Source organism: Malaclemys terrapin, chromosome 5 (genome assembly GCF_027887155.1).
Source record: "Malaclemys terrapin pileata isolate rMalTer1 chromosome 5, rMalTer1.hap1, whole genome shotgun sequence".
NCBI lineage: Eukaryota > Metazoa > Chordata > Testudines > Emydidae > Malaclemys > Malaclemys terrapin.
The window spans coordinates 61493422-61507573 of NC_071509.1; the positions used below are offsets into that span (position 1 = coordinate 61493422).

The following is a 14152-nucleotide window of genomic DNA, read 5'->3' on the forward strand; positions in this document are numbered from 1 at the left end:
TTCCATATCACAGTTAGTAATTCTGCAATTTCATATTTGAGTTCCTTCAGAATTCTTAAGTGAATATCATCTGATCCTGGTAACTTCTTATTCTTTAATTTTATCAATTTGTTTCAAAACTTCCTCTATCAACACCTCAATCTGGGACAGTTCCTCAGATTTTTCACCTAAGAAGAATGGCTCAGGAGTGGGAATTTCCCTCAGATCATGTGCAGAAAAGATCAGTGCAAAAAATGCATATGACTTCTCCGTAATGGCCTTGTCTTCCTTGAGTGCTCCTTTTGGGCCTCCATCAGCTCCTCTTATTTTTTGGCAAGCTTCCTAATTCTGATGTACTTTTTTGTTGTTAGTTTTTGTCTTTTGCTAGTTGCTGCTCAAATTCTTCTTTGGCCTCCCTAATTATACTTTTACACTTGACTTGCCAGAGTTTATTCCTGTCTATTTTACTCATCAGGATATGACTTTCCAGTTTTTAAAAATGCCTTTCTGCCTCTAACCACCTCTCTTACTGTGGTGTTTAGGCATTTTTGTGATCCTCTTAGTATTTTATTATTATTATTATTATTATTATTATTCGGGGCATACATTTAATTAGAACTTCTATTATGGTGTTTTTAAAAAATTTCCATGCAACTTGCAGGCATTTCACTCCTGTGACTGTTGCTTTTAATTTCCATTTAACTAGCTTCCTCCTTTTTGTGTAGTTATCCTTTTTAAAGTTAAATGCTACTGTGGTGAACTTCTTTAGTATTTTCCTCCTGGCAAGCATGTTAAATTTAATTACATCAAGATCACTATTACCAAGCAGTTCAGCTATATGCACCTCTTGGACCAGATCCTGTGTGCCACTTAAGACTAAATCAAGAATTGCCTCTCCCATTGTGGGTCCTGGGACCAGCTGCTCCAAGAAACAGTCATTAATGTTGTCTAGAAATCTTATTTCTGCATCCCATCATGAGGTGACTATATATCCTGTCAATATGTTGAAATCCCCCATTATTATTGAATAGTCTATTTTTATAGCCCCACTAATGTGATCATTTCATAATCAGCATCCTGGACAGGTAGTATAGTGCTACTGCTGTACTCTTATTATTCAAGCCTGGAATTACTACCACAGAGAGTCTGTGGTACAGTTTGATTCATTTAAGATTTTTACTGTATTTGACTCTATGCTTTTTCATGTATAGTGCCACTCCCCCACCAGCATGACCTACTCTCGCATTCCTGTATATTTTATACCCTGGTATTACCATGTCCCATTGATATCATCATCCCACCAAGTTTCTGTGATGCTTATTTTATCAATATCCTCATTTGATACCAGGCACTTTAGTTCACCCATCTTAGTGGCTAGACTTCTAGCATTTGTATACAATCACTTATAAAATTTGTCAATATTTAGTTGTCTGCCTTCATATGATGTAATTGAATGGGTCCTTCCCTTCTGAACACAGAGATCGCAATATATACCATTGAGTGAAAAATTGTTCCATGTACATATTGCTACACTGTCTTCTATGCAGTTGCTCGCTTTGACATTTTTGAAGAGCTGAGTTTTGTCAGGTACTGTCTGCCTCGTGTCAATTATGTAGATTTTTATTTTTTTGCTCTTTTGGAAGGATGTAGTAAACCTTTGTATGGCAATCAGCAGAATCCCAAAGATCCCATCATTGAAAAATGTTCAGTATGTCTCCTTGAGGAGGGGTCATTCATTACACACACATCAATAGACTGCTGCTGCAGGGCTAGTCATGCCATTTTACAACATTAATTCCAGCCATCATCTGTCAGTCCAGGTTTTAAAAGTTTGTCTATTCAGCTCTACTAAATTTCCAGTGAACTGCTGGTTCTCAGCTGTGAAATTCTCTCAGGTAGCTCAAATCCATGGAAATTTCAGTGTATTAATTTTCATTAGGACCGACTGATATTTCCAGGGAATCTCTTGGGAAGTTAAGTGATATTAGCAATTGGTTTGCCATGAATATGTACAGTATTGAAAAAAGGCAAATCAAAGAAAGGAAAGTGCCACTGCATAATCATGGAGTGAGATGTTGACAAGTTTGACAGTAAAATAAGATCTAAAGCTAAGACTTTGCTGTGACATGCATTCAGATAACCAGGCAAATTGAATTTCTTAACAGACATATTTTCTTTAGGCATCACTTTACAGACACAGGTATCTGGTAATCTGATCAGCACTACAGATTACCATCCAGTCTTTAAAGAAGCCCAAGGGAAAGGTTTTTAATTCCCCATTTGCATAGCTGCAGATTCACACATTCTCTGTTTTAACAATGTCATTTGATTCACACATGAATTTGCTAGCTGACTTATGGCCTTGCATTTGAACAAAGGCCAGATTCAGGACACATACTGTACTGTCAAAACTATTAGCCCTAAGAAAATGTTCTTTTGGAGATCTGCACCTGTTCTAGCGAACAGTGAGACACTGTTAGCATAGTGAAACGCTACAAACTTAACCGCTATAAAATATAGTAGAATTCTCATGATGACGATAGGACTAAACTGGTTGTAAAGACACTCACTCAAACTAATCCCTGGGGTAATTCATTGGTTACTGTTTCTATAATTTCTATAATCTATTTCAATAATTTTACATACATTTCATTTGTCAATATGTAAATTAATCATCAGTCATCTTAAAACACACCACTGTACAGATTTGAGTTCTATGAATTTGTACTCCAGTTAATAATGAGATGTCTTGCTATTTATTTATTAATTATTTGTATTGTGGTAGCTCCTAGTTGGCAAGATTCATATGTCCCTTCATGTTTCAACCACCATTCCAGAGGATATGTGTCCATGCTGATGACGAGTCTGCTCAATAACAATCCAAAGCAGTGAGGACTGACGCATGTTCATTTTCATCATGTGAGTCAGATGTCACCAGCAGAAGGTTGATTTTCTTTTTTGGTGGTTCGGGTTCTGTAGTTTGCATATCGGAGTGTTGCTCTTTTAAGACTCATGGAAGCGTGTCTTCCCCTCGTCCCTCTCAGATTTTGGAAGGCACTTCAGATTCTTAAACCTTGGGTCGAGTGCTGTAGCTATCTTTAGAAATCTCACATTAGTGCCTTCTTTGCATTTTGTCAAATCTGCAGTGAAAGTGTTCTTAAAATGAACAACATGTGCTGGGTCATCATCCAAGACTCCTATAACATTTAAATATATGGCAGAATGTGGGTAAAACAGAGCAGGAGACATACAATTCTCCCCCAAGGAGTTAATTCACAAATTTTATTAACACATTTTTTTTTCTATGAGCATCATTGGCATGGAAGCATGTCCTCTGGAATGGTGGCCGAAGCATGAAGGGACATACGAATGCTTAACATGTTTGGTACATAAATACCTTGCAATGCCGGCTACAAAAGTACCATGCAAATGCCTGTTCCACTTTCTGGTGACATTGTAAATAAGAAGCGGGCAGCATTATCTCCCATAAATGTAAACAAATTTGTTTGTCTTAGCGATTGGCTAAACAAGAAGTAGGACTGAATGGACTTGTAGGCTCTAAAGTTTTACATTGTTTTGTTTTTGTGTGCAGTCATGTAACAAAAAAAAAATCTACATTTGTAAGTTGTACTTTCACGATGAAGACTTGCTGTACACTAATTGTATGAGGTGAATTGAAAAATACTGTTACTTTTGTTTATTTACAGTGCAAATATTTGTATTAAAATATATAGTGAGCACTGTACACTTTGTATTCTGTGTTGTAATTGAAATCTATATATTTGAAAATGTAGAAAAACATCCACAAACATTTAATAAATTTCAGTTGATATTCTATTGTTTAACAATGTGATTAATACTGTGATTAATCGTGATTAATTTTTTTAATCACGATTAATGTTTTTGAATTAATCGTGTGAGTTAACTGCGATTAATCGATAGCCCTACTGATTTCTTATAGGGAGCAGAAGTGAATGTTAAGGAGAAGATAATAGCCATGTAGATTAGTTCAAGGAGGTCACTTCATGCATGAAGGGCAGTGAGAAAGAAAGGATGGAGATGATGATTGTGGAAGAAGTGGACAAATAGGTGTTCTAAACTGGCATCCTAGATGGAGTGGGAGTACACAAGAGAAAATAAACATGGAGGCAAGGAAAAACTTGAATCAGTGCGATGGAAAACAAGAATCCAGTGGTAGGATTCAAAAATTGAGGGATGGGGGAGTGAGAGGGTCAAAGCAACAAACAGAAATATCTCAGCAGCTGCCTTTTGTATGTATTGCAAGGGTCCGTGTGGATGTAGGCAGGCCAGAAAAGACGTTGTTACTGTAGTCAAAGTAGGAGGTGATGAGGGCTTGAACAAATGTGTTAGGTGTGTATACTAGAGCTGGAAGTGTAATTTCCAGCCTGAGTAGAATAGCAGTACTAGCTCTAATTGTTAAAAATGTTAAAAATAGAAGTGTGGCCGTGGTGGTCTGGGCAGGGGGACAGGACTAGCCACCAAAGGATTTTAGGTACTTGTTCCAGCACATAGACTTTCCCACCACTATTGCTGCTAAGGCTACACTTCTATTTTTAGCACCATCATTTGATCAGTGCTAGCACAGGTATGTGTTCCTGAGCTGGAAATTACACCTTCAGCTCCAGTGTAGACATATGCTTTGTAATTAGGAACCAAAAGGAAAGGTCAGACATTGTAAATGTGGAGGAAGAGATCACAGCATGCTATTTTAAGAAAAAGAGCAAAAATCTGCACTTAAGAGTAATGAAAGGAAAACAAGCCAGTTCCTGCTTGAAAAATTCACGTGTTTTGTATGCCTTTTTGATGATATGCCTATTTGTATGCCAATCGACATAATGGAATTTGATTTGAGTGTTCTGTTCTTCTCTACTGTGGTAGGGTGTTCACCCTACACTAGCCTAGGAGTGGTTAATGAGCCTAAGAAGGGACCAATTAACCAGATAGGCCAGAGCTGAGGGGAATCAGGTGGCCTAAGTAATCCCCTGAATGATGGAGGAGCCCATCCAAGAAGGAACAGGTGGGGTTAGGGTAAAGCTGGGAAGCTAGCAGCAGAAAGGGGCTGTGAGGAAGCCTGTATGGATATTAGAGAGGCAAGGAAGGAAACCTATGTGGAGACAGTGTCAGAAAAGCTCAGGGAAATGGCAGCAATATTTAAGACAGTGCAGACCTTGTCTGCTGATTAGAGGGTCCCTGAGTTGGAACCCAGAGTAGACGGTTGGCCCGGTTTCCCCTACCAGCCACTGAGGAAGTGGCACAGTCTAAGCAGTGTATGGCAAGACTGCCATACTCTAGCACATCAGTTCCCAAACTGAGGGGGTACACCCCCCTCGGGGGTGAGAATAAACTCCAAGGGGGGCGCGAGGCTGTGAAATTTTCATAATAAAATTTTTTTATCAGTGTAAAATGTATGTATTTATTTATTTATTTAATAGACCAACGGACAATAAATTATACATATTATACATAATTATTCATAAAATTGTCCAGTTACAGGCCTATATTTAACTACAATAAAGTATTAACAATCTTCTTGTTTTTTATTATCAATATAAGTAGACAAGAATAAAGGTATAACATAAAGTACAAAAATAAAAATACAACTATAAATAAAAGTATATAACTGCAATGTTTTCAAATTTCATACCACGAAATGTGAATATTTTTTTTTTTTTGCCTTTCGACGTGTAGGAGTGCCATTTTGCTCGGTGGGGAGGCCGAAGAATAATGTAGAAAGCGATGGAACTTTTTAAAACTTCCTAGCTCGCTTGCAAGAGTGTTCGAGACTGTTCTATGGTGAGAGTGGTTACCTCCACTACTCACTGCACAAGACCGGCTACTTACCAGATTGGTGGTGGGGTGTATATATAGGGAAGGACGCGTCCGTACGTAATAGTAGTAGTAAATAAACGTTTGCGATAACTCAAATTAACTTGTGTCCGTTATTATTCATGAATCAGGAAAATTATTTTTATAGATTTTTTTTTTATTAGTATATTATGGCCGCAATTTAGAAAAGGAAGTACGATGAAGACTACATTAAGTATGGTTTCACTGTCATGGAAAGAAACCAGATCGATCATCCTCAATGTGTAGTATGCCACGCAGTTCTCAGCAATGATGCCCTGAGACATAGTCGTCTTGAGCAACACTTGACAAAGAACCACAGCACTTTGAAAGACAAACCAAAAGAGGTTTTTGCTGTTAACTTCAAAATTTAAAACGCATGAAGCTGGACACTACTGGAACTTTTCATCAAGCGTCAGCCAAAGTTAAAGAAGCATCTTATGAACTGTCATTGCTCATTGCTAAAGCCAAGAAAGCACACATAATAGGAGAAACTGTTGTGAAGCCTTGCTTGTTGAAAGCAGCTGATATTGTCCTTGGTGCCGAAAGCAAGAAAAAAAGTATCAGAAATTTTGCTTTCCGACAGTTCTGTGAAATGTCGCATTGATGACATGGTGAAAGATCTAAAACTTCAAGTTGTGGAGGCAGTGAAAGCTTCTCCTTTTTTCGCAATTCAGTGTGATGATACCACTGATGTAGCACAGTGCTGTTAGTTGCTCGTCTATGTTCGATACATTAATGATGGAACTGTGAAAGAAGAACTGCTTTTATTTTTGAAGAAATTGATGACCACATCAAAGGCTTCTGATGTTATGAAAATGGTTCCTGACTTTTTTGAAGAAAATGGACTTTCATGGGACTGGTTGGTGTATGCACAGAGAGTGCTCCAGCAATGCTTGGCTCTCACTCTGGATTTGTGACATTGGTGAAAGAAAAAAATCCAGCCATAACCACGACTCACTGCATCATACACAGACAAGCGCTGGCTGCTAAAATCCTTCCAGATGGCCAAATTCAACTAGTCACATAGGTCATCAAAGTTGTCAGTCTTGTGAAGAACAGTGCTTTAAATACGAAACTTTTTGCAGCTCTTTGCGCGGATTTGGGAGTGGATCATAAAATTCTTTTGTTTCACACAGAGGTACAATGGCTTTCCAAAGGGAACGTGCTTTCGAGATTATTCAACCTGAAAGACGAAGTGGAAATTTTCCTCAAGCAATAGAAAAAAGAAGAATTATATTGTGCGTTTACGGACCAAATGTTTCAACTTTCACTGGCATACCTTGTGGACATTTTTGAATCTTTGAACAATCTTAGTTTGAAGCTGCAAGGAAACAATGCTGCAAACATTATAGCGCACCACGATGCCATCAAAGCATTTATGGAAAAAATCAAGCTTTGGAAACGTCAAATGCAAGCTCAGATGCCTAACTTTTCGTCTTTTCCAACATTTTCATCACTTGTTGAAAATGAAGGTTTCCAAGAACTTTGTAAAGAGGATGCGAAGAACAAAATTGTGTTTCATCTGGACTTCCTTGCTGATGAATTCATCCACTGTTTTCCAGCTTTCCAACTTTTCTGGCAACTCTGTTAATAAATTAGCACGTAATCCGTTCAACGTTGATGTCGATTCATTGCCAGAAATATTGCAAGAACAAACACTCAAAATGAAATATTCAAGTGCGAAAGATATTTTTGAAAACTTAAGCCTGGAGGAATTTTGGATAAAATATTTCCCAATTTACCTGAAAGTTGGGGAAGAAGCGCTATGTATTATTCTTCCGTTTTCGTCGACGTACTTCTGTGAAAAAAGCTTTTCAAATTTAGTCATGATAAAAATGAAACAAAGGAATCGACTGGATGTTGAAAACTATTTGCTTTGCGCACTTTCATTTTTCAAACCTAGGATTTCCCAACTTGTGAAGAAAATGCAGCATCATCCTTCACATTAAATTCATTTTGTTTATGCTATTTCTTATTTTAAATTACATTTTATTAAATTTTTGTGCCAAGAAAAACTATTTGTGTTTATTTTTAATTTGAAATTACGAATTGAATTTGTTAAAACGGGGGTTGGATGATGGTAAAGGAGAGGTGGGGGGCGTGAGGGCTTCTCAAAAATTAAAAAGGGGGAGTGATGCCAAAAAGTTTGGGAACCAATGCTCTCACAGAATATTGTTAAAAAAAAAAGCCCACAGATATTATCACTTGATTTTGAAGGGCAGTAATCTAACTTATGGAAAACCCCACAGATCATTTGGGAGAAATGATTTTTGTCATTTCTTTCTCAAATTATGAACACAATTTCTCAAAACAAACAGAAAACCAAAGTGCTTAGTTTTATTATGATGGACTGTTCTGCTATATCTGTACACTTCAAATTTTCCGTGCATATTCTTCTATTCTTTGTTCTATCTGTGGCATTTATGCATATACAGCATTTGTTGTATTGTTAGTCACACTCAGATGGTTCTGTCATCTGTCGTGTTTTGCTGTTTCTTAAAAGAATTAAATAAAATGTTGCTACATGTGGGGCTTTGTATAGGGAAGCATTTTGAGACTGATTAGGATGGAAAGGATGTTGTTTGTAGCACTTTGTCAGCTCATCCTTTACTCTGCTTGATACCCATATATCATCACGGCCGCCGAGAGCGGGTTCGGGCCCCCCAGCAAGGGCGGACTGGCTAAACAGGGCCGACGAGAGGAGGGGAAGTCGGGCCCTGGGCCCCCTTCTGGACTGCCAGGCCCTGGTAATTTGTACCGGCTTCCGCTCCCTCTCGTCGGCCCTGTATATCATATATGAGGGAACAAATGTTTAACTCCATACTTGGAGTATGGCATATGCACATTTGTCAACATACATTCTTCATATTCAAATATTAAACTGAGTCTGAAGATTGAAGATGGCTTGAGAAACAACATAGAGCTGTACTAGCATCTCTTCTGCTGTGTTGTCTGCAGCATTCTCTAGCAGATAAAACTACGTGGTTCTTTTATTGAAGTTATAAAGGCACCTTGTAAGAGCCAGAACTTATCTTAAAAGGATAACTTCACTGTTTTATAATCCTTTCAAACGGCTGTTGGACTGTACGGTAACAAAGACCGCAATAAGATTTCATCAGAATTTCCTAGCCTTTATTTTCCAGCACACTTGGGGACAGCTTTCTGTTCAGGTTGTTGTTCAAGCATATCAAATGTGTACTTTTCTACACTGGTTTCTACTGATCCATGTCATAATGTTGCCTATGTCAGATCTAGAATAATAAAAAAGGACTCTCTGATCACTTCACTAAATTAGAGGAGTAATTTTCCAAGCAAGGGAAATTCCTTGGCACCAAATTCATACAGATAAATTCAGCAGCATTAAGTTGGTAAATCTAACAAGGATTTAAAAGGTGGGACTGATTTTTCAGAAGTACACATCAGTGGCCTGTGTTCTTACTGAAGGCTATGGTAAAATTCCCTTTTACTTCAATAGGAGCAGAGTTAAAATAATGCTAAGCACTTTTAAAATCCAACACAGTGTTTAGATTTCACATCTATTATTTAATTTTTCTTATTAGAGATTGTCAGATATGCCATCATTGATTTTAAAAAGTCTCCTTTATATGCATTACATCTGAGTAGTGTCTCTATCGTCAAACTACAGACAATAGAACCGGGATTTAAATATTCTGAACTCTGGGAAAAATTCAGTTTCAGATCTGAGCTTGGCATCTGGCTCATTCTTCTGGTCTTTGGCTGATTTTGCTTTTAAGGAATCTGAAGCTGTGTTAGTGCTAAGTAAAATTACTGTTACCGCCTCCCTGTTACTGTACATGAACGGTTCTGAAACTGTGGTCCATGGATGACCTGTTGGTGGTCCATGGGCAGCTGGTTGGTCATATGATGTTAAACTCTCCATTTAGACCTGAAATATTCCATTTAAAAAAAAGCTAAAAATAACATTAAAATGTTTTAATCTTCATGTTCTATATAAGGAATTGTTCTAGTTGCCACATGAATGTGTTTGTCTCATCTTAGATTGCAAGTTTTGGGGGCAGAGACCTTGGTTTCTGTATGTTGTATGAGGTCCAACACACTTTGGGCACTATATATATATATAATAAAAAAACACTAATTCCTCCACCAGACAAATTGTCTGTCTGTACTTGAATACAAATTTCATTCTTCAATATTTTATATGCAGCAATTTACAATCACAGCATTTGCTTTAACTCTATATTCTCCTTAATTTTGTAATGCAGGGTGGTAGAAATGTAAGGACATTTAGTTGTCCATTAGGTTAGATTAAATGTGAATAATTATACTTAGTTGTTCCACTCTTAATTTTTGATTGTTGTTCGCTACTTTGCTCTTGAAACCTGGATTTGAGGGTATTGGTAGTAGTGGATAAAAAAAATAGTTTACTGATTTGGCCATTCTGCTTTCTCAAGTGCCCACATGCACTAGTCCTTTGTTCCTTGCAGTGATATTTGCCTGAGGATTGGAAGTGTTTAGTTCATGAAAGATTAAAAAGACTTGGAGCAAAAACACATGTTCAGATTTTCTCTTTGTTGATGGGTGGGACACTTTGGTATAGAGGATGTGGCAGTTCTGAGAAAGTAAACATTGTTTCTAGGAAAGGAAATCCCTCCTTTCCATTTGTTTGTCTCTCAAAAAGAGAGGAAATTACCTGATTGTGATTTTGAAATTTTAATCTATAGACATACTCAGGGCAATATCTCTCCTAAATTATGACCTTAACATCATCTTTGACTCTAAACTCTCCTGTGGTTCTCCCACATCTCTCACATTTTTTTACATCTGCCTGTTATCACACTTGCAATACTGCCTGTGCATGATATTAAAATCCCTATCCATGCCCTGCTCTCCTCTAGCCTTTATCATAACTCTATTCCTGGGTGTCAGCTCTCCAGGCTGCAGTATGTGCAGAATGCTGCTGCCTGACTGTTCCCCATATAATGAGGCACAGCCCTATCATCCCAAGCCTCAAAGGGTTCCACTGTCTCATCATTTGAGAATCCTGGCAGTGGCCTCTTCTCTGTTCCATGCAATCTCATTGCTCTAAGCCAATAACAGAGAATGCTCTCTTTTTTGCAGCTTCTGAAGTACCCTTCCTTTGCCTTTCTACTTCAGTCATTGACTCATCATCTCAATTCAAGTCTCTGCTGAAAACAACATAAGGCCAAATTCTGTCCCTGCAGGGGCTTCCCGTCAGTGGTATCATGTGGGTTCTGCTGTACAATGGAGGGGCCAGATTCTGAGGTGCGCACTCTTTGCACCACACAACTCTCTGCTTCATGGAGGCTGCCTGTACATCCTCACATTGAGGAGGGCAGCATCAGAGAACCCCCTGTTGTGTGGATCATCCTGTCTTCACCTAGCTCCCCACAAATTGGCAGATAATGGCGGCAGAGGCTTTTGCAGCCTTCCTACAGGTTGGGGAATAGAGCTGATTCTTCTCTTCTGGCTCTTCCTGCAGAGCTTCTCAGGGTTCATCCAATGTTTGGGCTGTACACCTGCTAAGGTGGATGCGTCCCATGCTGTGCATTTTCTCTATTGATTCCTTCATAATTGCTGTGTCTGCAATTCGGTTTGTTCGTAGCTGTAAAGCATTTGAGATAGTTTGTATGAAAGGTGTAACACAAAGTAAAATTGTGTTTGTATTTCTGTCTTTCGCAGACCAGTACTTGGTGATACATCTCGTAAAAAACGAATTAGACATAGTTTACAACTTTTAAACAAGAAAGAGTAAAGTGATGATTTGGTAAAGGAGCACTGTGAGGTCACACTTCAGGCACATCCTTCAGGTCCCAAGAATTTGGAACAGAAAGAAGAGGGAAAAGCTGAATCTATTTTGTTACATTACAATGACTTAGCATAAGCCGAGATTTTTAAAAGAACTAGTAATTTGGGTGCTTCCATTTTTGGGTGTCCAGTGTGGGATATCTTAAAGGGGCCTGATTTCCAGAGATTGGGTGTACAGCATTTTTGAAAATTGCTCTTCAACAATGACTCAAGTTGGGCACCCAAAAATCAAGGTGCCCAGAAGCCCTAGTCATTTTTGAAAATAGTATCCATATATTCTTCTCTTCATGGTCGCTGGTAGAGGAGATTACCCATACAGGGAACTGAATGGTGGAAATACACAGTTGTGCTTTTTGTTTTTTAATTTTCTTTATTTTTTTTTTAAATAATGAATGTCACTAAGTGGATTAGCATCAAAAGACAATGAAAGAGGTACAGTGTGCCAAAAGAGGAGGATTAGTAAATTGATGTCAAAATAATTGAGACAATATCCACTACGCAGATTATTCACCTCCTTTACCACCCTAACATCTACTGCTTGGACATAGGACTTTACTCTGTGCTATCTCCCTATAGCCCAGAAGTTAATTCTGGCTGTGAAGCATTGAGCAGAAAGTGACTAACTAGCAATGCAGCTACAGTCCTGTGCCTCCTCGTATGCTCTGAACATCAGCTTTTCTTCCCTTAGCCAAGAAAAGTACTATATACTTTACACAAATGTTTCAAACCAATAAAGATTGTACTACGGTTAATGGTACAGTGGGGAACTGAAATGGCAAACAAAAGCCATTTTCACTTGTTAACCATCAAAGTAAGATGTGATAAATTACTACCGTAAATATTTAATATGTTTATATGTTAACAAAAATGACTTCAGCACTGATTTCCTCAGTCACTGTCTCAAAGGGCCAAGGATTGCACAGTAACTATTATGGCAGTTGGAGCACATCAGTACTTTATAAACTCATTTTAGAGGTTAAAGCAGGGGTAGGCAACCTATGGCACGAGTGCCAAAGGCAGCATGTGAGCTGATTTTCAGTGGCCCTCACACTGCCCGGGTCCTAGCCACCTGTCCGGGGGGCTCTGCATTTTAATTTAATTTTAAATGAAGTTTCTTAAACATTTTAAAAACCTTATTTATTTTACATACAACAATAGTTTAGTTATATATTATAGACTTATAGAAAGAGACCTTCTAAAAACTTTAAAATTTATTACTGGCACACGAAACCTTAATTAGAGTGAATAAATGAAGACTCGGCACACTTGTCTGAAAGGTTGCTGACCCCTGGGTTAAAATCAGGGGACTTCAGCTCTTCCTAGAAGCTCTTCCTTCCCTAGCACTTCCAGGAGGACTTGCCGGGAAGAGGGGAAATCTGACACAAGAGGAGCAGGTATCTCGCTTGAGGACAGTCTGTGGCTTAGGAATAATGCTGCAGAAGAGGAGGCGGCATTCTTGGTCTCATCATCTCCAAAAAGAACCATCATTATTATTGTGTATTTAAATACTGCCCACTATGTGCTAGGTGCTTTGCAATCACTCTGGAATTATTGTCCCTGCTCTGAAAAGCTTACATTATATGGACAGATGAGTAGATCCAGTTATGGGACGGGGAAACAGCTCTTGTGTAACTTGTCCCAATAATGTCATAATTGAGCTCTCCGGGAATCCTTAATCAAAAGTTCAATTTAGAAATAGAGCTGAAGTTCAAGCCCATCCTTATATTTACCATTAATTCTAAAGAAAATAATTAATTTAATATTAATAAAACTAAACCAACAAACTATTCCCTTTCCTATGTGTGTCTTAGATTGTAAGCTCCTCAGGGAATGGGACCAGAGTCCATTGTCTGTGTCTAATAAATAATATAAAAGGCCAAATATGTATTATGATGATTACAATAATACTGCTGTGTAATAGCATCCTGAAGCATTTGTCCTTTGACAATTATATTGTGACCTATTACAGATGAAATTACATATTCTCCGTTCCAACAATCTGATATTTCTTAATATGATTTTATTTATGCCTATTTTCTGAGTGATCGGTCCAGTGTTTTATTGTCTTGCTGTGCTTAGTATTTCTAGTTAGAACAGGCCTGCACAACTCGTAAAGCGGCGAGGGCCATATTACTCCAAAGAAAACAGCTGAGGGCTGAACCCCCCCGCAGCACCGCCCAGCCCCCCCGAAAGACAACACCACCACCCCAGCGCTGCCTGCCCCATGGAACCCCCCCCAGCGCCACCCAGCCCCCCCAAAACAACCCCCCCAACAACCCCTCCCCCCAGCGCCACATGCCCCGCGGAAACAAACCCTCCTTCCCCAGTGCTACTCCACCGAAACAGAGGTATTGTACCTTGGTAATATGTTATAGCAGGCCCCTAAAGTAGTATAATTAAGGTAAAAGAAAAATGTCTTTTTGCTAGAAGTAGAATAAGATCTTCCCCCCACTTTGTAATCAATTGCCCTGTTGAATGAATGAGGTGTGAATGAGGA

At 38.6% G+C, this 14152-nt stretch overlaps 1 protein-coding gene across 9 annotated transcripts in view; it reads left to right on the forward strand.

Moving 5' to 3' along the window:
• Positions 1-14152, forward strand: part of SORBS2 (sorbin and SH3 domain containing 2) — a 399306-nt gene that overhangs the window by 110114 nt on the left and 275040 nt on the right. The window lies entirely within an intron of this gene.